Genomic DNA, 9,079 nt, shown 5'->3' with positions numbered 1-9,079 from the left:
ATCAGGACAAAATTGTAAAATATTTTTGGGTCGTTTTATCCCAACAAATAAATAAATGGTGTTGAAAGAGAAAGAAGCTTTGTTTCTCAAATCTAATAACTGTACTTTACCATCGTCGTGAGACTCAGGACCTCTCTACTCATCCTGAGTAGAGGTAAGGTCTGCATAAACACTACCCTCCCCAGACCCCACTTGTGGGGTTCCATTGGATCGTTGTTGTTGTTGTACTTGTCTAATAACTGTACATTTTTTGTAACTTTTATAGAACTGTACAGGGGGAATTTTGAAGATCAAAAGATAGTATATAGAACTGGAAACATTCCAATGTGTAACTTTGTATTAAGTACAAGTATTAGACTATTAGAGCCCTCAAACGATACTATGCTAATACAACAAATTGTATATCTTTTGCGGAGGTCAGGTTGAAGTCCCATTCTGTGTTCTTGAAATTTTTTGAGATTGAAATAGAAGGAATGTGCCACCTAACGGCGTAAATTATACATAAAAAAATATGAAAATCTTAGATGTAATTTTCAGTTCATAATCTTCACATACTTAATTTTCAGTATTACAATGCTGCAATCCAAATATAAGACGCAACAATTTCATCTTCTGTAGTGCCTTTGATGGGCTCGCTGCTTCTTTCGCCTTCTCATGGTGATTTTGTGTTCCAGTTCTTCAACAATCCAAGAAAGCCAATTGGGATTTCGAGCTGAAAGCATGAAATATGCTATGGATAATCCAATAATTAGTCCACTCCCATATCCTATAAGAATTGCCTTCATAAATTCAATTAAAAATGTAGAATCACTCTCTTTGTCCAGCACAAACGTTGTGTTGCTCGTCTCTGGCATCCTGTTAGTTCCACAACCTCTTGAAACTGGGAATCCACGTAATCCATCATTACCTTCATATGAGTTATTCTCAAAGGTATGGAATTGAGGTCCTTGAGGAATACATCCTTGGAGATGATTGTGTGAGAGATTTAAGAATGCAAGAGACGTCAGGGAAGCAAGTTGTTGTGGTATCTCTCCTGAAAGCTTGTTAACTGAGAGGTCCAATGATTCGACTACAGATAAATTTCCAAGTGATTTCGGTATACGACCTTGCAATCCATTATGAGATAAGTTCAACACACGAAGTGCAATGAGATCTCCCATAATACTTGGAATTTGTCCTTCAAATTTGTTACTTGAAAGATCAATAGTGGTGTAAACTGTCAAAATTCTAACAAGTTTAAGCTCCAGCCCCTTGGTTGCAATTGTTACAGAATCTTGGTAGTACTCATCTCCAAGGTATGTAGGTGCCTTCATTGTTTGATTAATTACCCTCATGGCTTTCAATTGTTGAAACAGACTCGTTGGTATGTTTCTTGTGAAGGCATTGTAAGAGACATCTAAGATTCGAAGCTCAAGAAACATGTTTTCATCCCCTGAAATTCTAATGGATCCATACAATTTATTCGATCTCAAACTTAAAACTTGCAACTTCGGTAGAGTTGCCAACCACATTGGGAATGTGTCGTTAAGGTGATTTTCTCCTAAATCAAGAACTTGCAACTCTTTGCAATTGGCCAAAGATCGTGGGAGTTTCCCCTGTAGCTTATTGTCATGCAAGTTGAGGCTTCTAAGTGAATTTCCAATGGTAAAAGTTGTTGGAATTGTCCCAGAAAGATTGTTCTTGTGCATATCTAAAACCTCTAGGCTACTGATATTAGCCAAACATTGCGGAATCTCTCCCATCAAGTTGTTTTCCGCCAAATCTAGAACTCCTAGTGAATTCAAATTGCAAACAGATGAAGGAATTTCCTCACTAAGATCATTGTTTGATAGGAACAAGTATTGTGTGGAATTTGGTAGAATAGGTAGTGACCCTTGAAGAAAATTGGACCGCAAATCAATAACATATAGAGAGGGAGAAGGAACTGAGCCCATAGTTGTGGGACATATTAAGACGGTTCAATGAAAACACCCAGATAGGCCATACCCAATCAGGAATTCTTCCTTGAATCTTATTATTTGAAAGATTCAAATCATAAAGTTGCTTTGCTGGTCTTAGAAACTCCAATTCTTTTACTTCACATGCGACCAATGCTAAGTTCCAAAGAGATTCGGGCAAAGTAAAATTAACTTTGTTCTCACTGGTCAATGAAATGCGATTATATGAAAGATCAAGATTCCGAAGATTTTTGAGGTTTGAAAATAAACTGAAATCTGCATTTCCACTAAAATTATTTGATGAAAGATCAAGTGAATTTAGGTACACAAGGTTTTGAATTGACTTAGGAAGATGGCCTCGCAGCTGATTGCGTTCTAAAAAAATCTGTGCAAGTGAATTGGACTTGAAATTATTCTCAAGTTGACCAGAAAAGTAGTTATCACTCAAGTCTAATCCAATTAGTGATGGAAGGGAGAATATCAATGATGGTATTGTTCCGTTCAGGGAGTTATCTCCAAGGATCAAATAATCTATGCGCGTAAGATTAGAAAGAGATTCGGGAATAGGCCCCAACATATTGCAATCTCTAAGAGACAAATCCAACAACGAAGTTAGATAGCCCAGAGATTCATGCAAATAACCACTGAGCTGATAATTGTTTGATAAGTCAACTTTTTTCAAATTCGGCAGTTGAAAAGTACTCTCAAGTATTATCCCATACAATCCTGTTTGCTCCAGCCTCAGAATTGTTAAATGAGAAGAGATATTTGGTGGAATAGTGGAAGAGATGTTTACTGCAGTAAGATCAAGCTCCCTTAATTCAGTCAAATTCTGAAGGAGCAATTTAAAATCGTCAGCTACGAGTCTTAGATCAGCACCATAGAGACGGAGAGACTGTAATTTTGAAAGATGAGAGATTTCAGAAGGGATTTGACCTGAGAAATATGAGTGAGAAAGATCAAGATATGTCGAGCTCGAAAACCTACCAAAGTTACGCGAGATGTGAGAATTGGAGAAGTTGTTCCAAGAAAGATCAAGCTTTTGGAGATGAGAGAGTTCAAAGAGGGTGCTATTGGAATCAACCTTCCCTACAAGGCCACAGTTATTGAGATCAAGTTCAATGACATGGCCAGTCATCTCATCGCATTTCACTCCATCCCATAAGCAGCAGTCTGTGCTCATATTCTATGAACTTGTTTTAGATTTAAGAGAAGCAAAGGTATCTATAGTAAACGTCTCATTGAATTTTACAAGGGAAATGCTTTGATCTTTGGGGCAGAGGGATGAAGATAAAGCAAGTTCAAAGAGAAAGATAACTAAGAGCACAACTGAGAGTTGCCCGTAGCCCATGGTTGCATAAAAGGGTTCAAAAGTTGGTAGTGAGAATTACGAAAAAGCTATGCAAATATATATATAGGACATTAAACTTTTTTTTTATGAATTAAATTGTGTACAAGTTGTTGAAATCTCACTATATATCCATGGAAATAAAAGCAAATACCAAGAAAAAAGGAAGCATCCAAATTCGGACAAAGATGACCATTCAGCCTTAGTTAATGTCATTTATATTGTATTTATCAGCTCGTGAAAGAAAATGTATGGGTAGAATTAGGACGACTTAATTAGGAGTCAATGAAAAATAAAGACCAATTTATAGGAACAAGTCAAATTCATACAGCGTAGAAGGTGGAGAAAATTAAATTTTGATTTTGGAATAGGTATGGTCCCATTAAAAATGTTGGACCTTAAATCAATAGGATCTAGAGATTGAGGAGGAATTCACACATTTGCCAACATATATTGCACGATTAATTAAGACAGCTCAATTGTAAACATCCAGTTACACCAACTCCCCAAGATGCTTTGAGGTTCTTAAAAATTCCAATTCTTTTACTTCATGTCTGGTGATGTTTGGCCAAAGTGTTATACTTTGATTACATTACTTGTCCTATATTTTGTTGGTTTAGTGGTTAATTGTGCGATTTTTGAGCTAAATTATGTTGTTTTATGTGTAGGAGCATCGGAAGAAAGAGTTGAATGAAAGTTGCACGAAAATGCAAGAAAAGAGCACAAAAACACCAAGTACCCAAGCCTGGCTACATGCCAAGCGTAGCAAGCTCTGTAGCCAACTTTACTGTCTTACAACCAAGTGTAGCTAGCTTTACTGTCTTACAGCCAAGTGTAGCCAGCTTTACCGTGCTTCATGCCAAGCATAGCCAGCTTTGTAGCCAGTTTGGCCGTGCTACAGGCCAAGCATAGCCAACTCTATAGCTAGTTTAACCGTGCTACAGGCCAGGCATAGCCAGCTTTGTAGCTAGGCTGACCGCGCTATAAGTCTGACCTCACGAGGTCAATAGCCCGGTGATCAAAAGTGTGTGAATTAAAAGACTCCGACCCGGGTTTGGATTCAAGGATCTCGACCCTAACATATAAATACTCCCTAAACGAGTTGAAAAATGGTTGGACATTATTTTGGAGAAGAAAAAGGCTACATAGCACTGTGGAGCAAGAATCAAACGAGTTTCTCCTCCGTTTCTCTCTTTCTTTTGTAGTTTAATGCCTTTGAACATCACGATGATTGTTTATGCATTTATGAGTGGCTAAAATTTCTCATCTATGGTTTGATGTTGCGTTTAATATAAATTTTCCGTTTATCTTTCTCTACTTGTTCAACTATATTTTCTTTGTTGTTGATTGAAATGCTCTCAATTAACTGTGCCTATTTAGTGTGTACTGATCGAGAGAGAGTATGTATTTAGGTAGTTGTTGAACAATACCACTCCTAACGTATTTGAGAAATCAATATGAAGGGTTTAAAGGCGGGATTAGAGATAACGAAACCTTGGCGCGGTCGTAGTGAACGGTAAATTAGTGCAAGCAAGCGTAGTTCGAGAAAATATGTCTAATAAATTGTGGTAGTTTCTCTAGAGAGAGAGAGATACGACACTCAAAGTACTCATGATCAGTAGGGAATACTTAGGCGAATTTATAGAAAATGTAGCGGCGAGATTCCGGTAATTGGGGAAATCAAAACCCTAGACTTTTTCAATCTTGTTTACATCATTTGCTCTCTTAGTTATAAATTACTGCATTTTAATTACTTTTTCCATAGTTAATAAGCACTCAAACCATTATTTAATATATCTAAAGATTGATTACATGATTTTTGTAAAACTAGTGATTGTGATTAGTAGGTTAATTCCCTATGGAATTTTACTCCAGAATTGTAAACCAGTTTATATTTGCAACGGCCGCTAGACCTCTTAATAGGCATAGTTGGGCGTGATCACTTGGTAACAAATATAAAGAAAGAACTGAACAACCATACAAGCATCTTTTGTGTGATGGTAGGCTATCATCCTATGTTTTAGTCTCTTATTGCACTCTAATTCAATACACGTTACTTGTTTTGAGCTTTAATTAGTAGTGTTTTGCACTTATTGTGTGTTTTATACTGTGTAGGAGTGATTTCGAGTTATTTAGATATTGTAGAGCAAATTCGAGCTATTTGGAGCTTTGAAGTATGAGTAGAAGCCCAAGGGGTTAAACCGGGATCGCGTTCGGGGGTCGAGAACCAAGTCCGGATGTCAAAAAATAGATAAGCGAACTCACTTTGAGAAAAATGTACAGTCGCGCCGCATGGGACGGCAAGACAGTGCAAATTACGCCCGAAAATTATTTTGCGAAGTGTTCTAGAAATTGCCATAAGCGCGCCGCATGGGACGACGCGACATGCGGCGCGGTAGCCCGAAAAATGTTAGGGTGAGTTCCCAATTCTACTAAAAGGGTAATTTCGTCAGGGGATTATTGGGGGGTGGCTTAAATACACGTGAAAACACCATGTTCGGCACTTTTGACACAATTTCGACCTAAGGAGGCTAAGGAGGAGTTGGAAGAACACAAGCACAAGGATTTCAACATTCCTTCCTCACTCAAGATCCGGGTTTAGATTGAATTTATATTTTCCTATACTTTAGTTATATTTGTGAAGAACTTCTCCATGTCTATGGAGTAGATCCTTTTGGGTTTTGATGGATCTGGTGTATTGATGATTGTTTGTGGATTATAACTCTATTTTTATGTATTTGAATCATTTTTGGAAGATTTAATTGTTGCATCTATATTCACTTGTTCTTGTAATCGAAAGAGGCATAACTTGCGATATCTTTACACTATATTGTTGGTTGAGTTCATAGATTCTTACAAGTAATCAACAGAGGCTAGTTGAATCGTTGATTAAACCTAGTTAGGAAGATAATCGAGAGAGGTTCTCCTAAAGACCAATTCCATTATGCATTCTTGCATATCTTCACAAAGCTTAAATTGGTCCATATTGAGAGGTTGAGACTTAATCGAGAGAGAAGTTTCTACTAAATAATTGTACTGATAATTAAGTGAATTCGAGAGACTCGCTTGAACAATAGAACTGAATTATCTAGAGTTAAATCACAGACAATTATCTTGCACATATCCTATCAAAACCCCATTTTCTCACATTGATATCTTCCTTTGCTTAGTCTTTACTTAGATTGTCATTAGTCAATTAACTCTAGATTCTTAATTAATTTTAGTATTAATCATATAAATCTCAATTGTTGATCCTCCTGTATAGTAATCAAGCTACAAACTACGAGAATATTATAATGTATGTGGGTGATATTAGGGATCAGTTAAAATAAGGCTATCCTATAAATTTCCCCCCTCCACTATTGCAACACATTGACATTCTCACACACAGTATTGTACTTAAACTATAGCCAAATTACTATACTCATCACTATCGCTTCTCATCTGTCCAGCGGCTCCGATCAATCAATAAGAAATTCTTTCTCTTATTCTTCATCATTCTTTGTTCAATTGCTTAATTTGTTATCTACTTGTACTTTATTTCCACAACATTGTCGTATCAAAAGGTTGATATAATTTGTTTTAATCATATTGTTTCTGGCCTAAGTAATAAATCCAATCTCTTCACCTAGCAACTAAAAATAATATTCGGAAAGAAAAGATATGCATCGTGGAGCGTTTGATTAGTTGCTGACACAGTAAAAAAATGTGAAAATCAAGATACTACCCGTTTGGACATAAGAATTTTTTCACTTTTTTCGAAATATTTTTACTTTTTTTCAAAATCAGTGTTTGGCCATAAAATTTGCAATTTTCACTCGAAGATGAATTTTGGAATTTTTCGAAAACTTGAAAAACTCCAAAATTTTCATCTTTAAATTTAACATTCAATTCTGTGCTCCGAGACCTCGAACAGCACCATTCTGTATTTCTCGACTTGCATGCACAATGCGTATATTTTTCCGGAAAACTTTTATGTGAAAATTTGATAAAAATGTGAAATAATTCTTTAAAACACATTTAAGTTGACTTCGGTCAACGTGTTGAGCAAACTGACCCGGATTAGTATTTTGACGGTCCCGGTGGATCTGTATCGTGATTTGAGACTTAGGTGTATACCCAGAATCAAATTAGGAAGTCCCTAGCTAGAATTATCGCCATTTGACGAAAACTAGAAACTTAAGAGTTGCCTTGCGCGATGTGTTAAATCTTTTATAGAATACGCAATTGTTCGAAATGAAACAAACTCATATATAATGATAAATACGATAGTGCTTCGGAGAAAGAAAAAAAAAGTGGACAAAAAATACTATTCCAAATTTCAAATAAAAAAAATATTCAAAACGTATGAATCTTTCTGCACCTCCCTATCACTTAATATAGCAGATATTTTTTCCATAGAAGGAACGTATTCTACCATGTATTCTCATCATTATAAAATGCAATTTACACCAAAGGGCTAATAAACTAAGATACTTGATCATCAATAGTGTATAACGTTATACTTTTCTATCAAAAAAATATCTACTTTCTTTCATTCCATAAAACTCTTGCGATGCAGACTTGGCAGGCTTCCAAATTCTCTTCAGTTCCTTCGTAAACTTGCATCACTCGTAACAGAAAAAAAGGTCGTTGGAGAGTTGGGCATCACCCAAGTCGATATGAAATTCTATGTAACAGTTCTCACAACTACTTGCAATTTACAAGGGAGAAAAAGACTGCGTGTAATTACCTTACATGTCTATTCCACAAATATAAGAACTTGATGCACAATACAGTGTCCCTTTTCTAAAGACATGTAAGGTAATTAGAATCTAGAATTTTTCTGAGCATTATAATTTTAAGCCAAGTTAGAATCTAGAATATAGACAAAAAAAAAATTATAAACAGATTTTTCTAAGGCATTGTATCGATTTCTCTTACCTTCAATACCAAAATGAAAGATACCAAAGCCAAACAAATCTATGTACTATTCATAGGGGTGAGATCATATTAAATTCAATATAAAGTTGGTGTCTCATTGCTTCCATAATCGCATTATCAGGTTTGGAATTTGATGTGCTCTCTTACCCCCATTTTGAATCTATTCAAATCTCTATAAAAAGGAAATTAACAAAAGATTATCTTTTTGGGTCCATTTTCTTAAAATATATAAAGCAAATAGCCTTTGAAGATTTTTCCCTTTTAATCACCAAACCCACTGTATTTCAGAAGTGTGTTTATTTCTCAAAGTACTATCCAAAAGTATTTCTCAAGGTATTTTCTAATTTAGCTAATGAATTGTGAAGAGAAGATAATAAGTTGTCAAGTGTTTGGTATTTATAGATGATAGTACAGGGCAATATTACCGTGTTGGTTATTTGGGTCATTGCACAAGTCAAATTTTTTCATTTTATATCCGTTTAAAAGACTATCGCTTTCATATAACCGTTCATTTTGTATTTACAATTTGATTACAATCTTTGCAGGCATATTTGAAAGATTATCTAAGAATTATTTTCAAATGATAAATTCATCTGATTTTACTCTAAAATTGGTCAAATTAATTCACAAAGAATCCAAAGGAAAAAATCAATGTAGGCTAATAGTGCACCGGACACAGCGTCAAGCAAAGGCATTATCTCAAAAGTCCACACTGTATAATGATTTTTATGTATATTCGATGGAAATTAATTGAATATCACAAAAAGAAAAAGAAAACAACCAAAAGATGCAAGCTTCAGTGCTACAACAAACTTAAAATCCGGAAGAAATCAAGAATACTGGATACATATATAGTTAAAATACTCACCAA

At 35.5% G+C, this 9,079-nt stretch overlaps 1 pseudogene; it reads right to left on the bottom strand.

Annotated features, from left to right (window-relative positions):
- Positions 1-371: 371 nt before the first annotated feature.
- On the bottom strand, positions 372-3,455 carry LOC107775901 (receptor-like protein Cf-9; annotated as a pseudogene).
- Positions 3,456-9,079: the final 5,624 nt, after the last annotated feature.

Source organism: Nicotiana tabacum, chromosome 15, assembly GCF_000715075.1.
Source record: "Nicotiana tabacum cultivar K326 chromosome 15, ASM71507v2, whole genome shotgun sequence".
Classification (NCBI taxonomy): domain Eukaryota; kingdom Viridiplantae; phylum Streptophyta; class Magnoliopsida; order Solanales; family Solanaceae; genus Nicotiana; species Nicotiana tabacum.
This window is presented reverse-complemented; position numbering and strand designations above follow the sequence as displayed.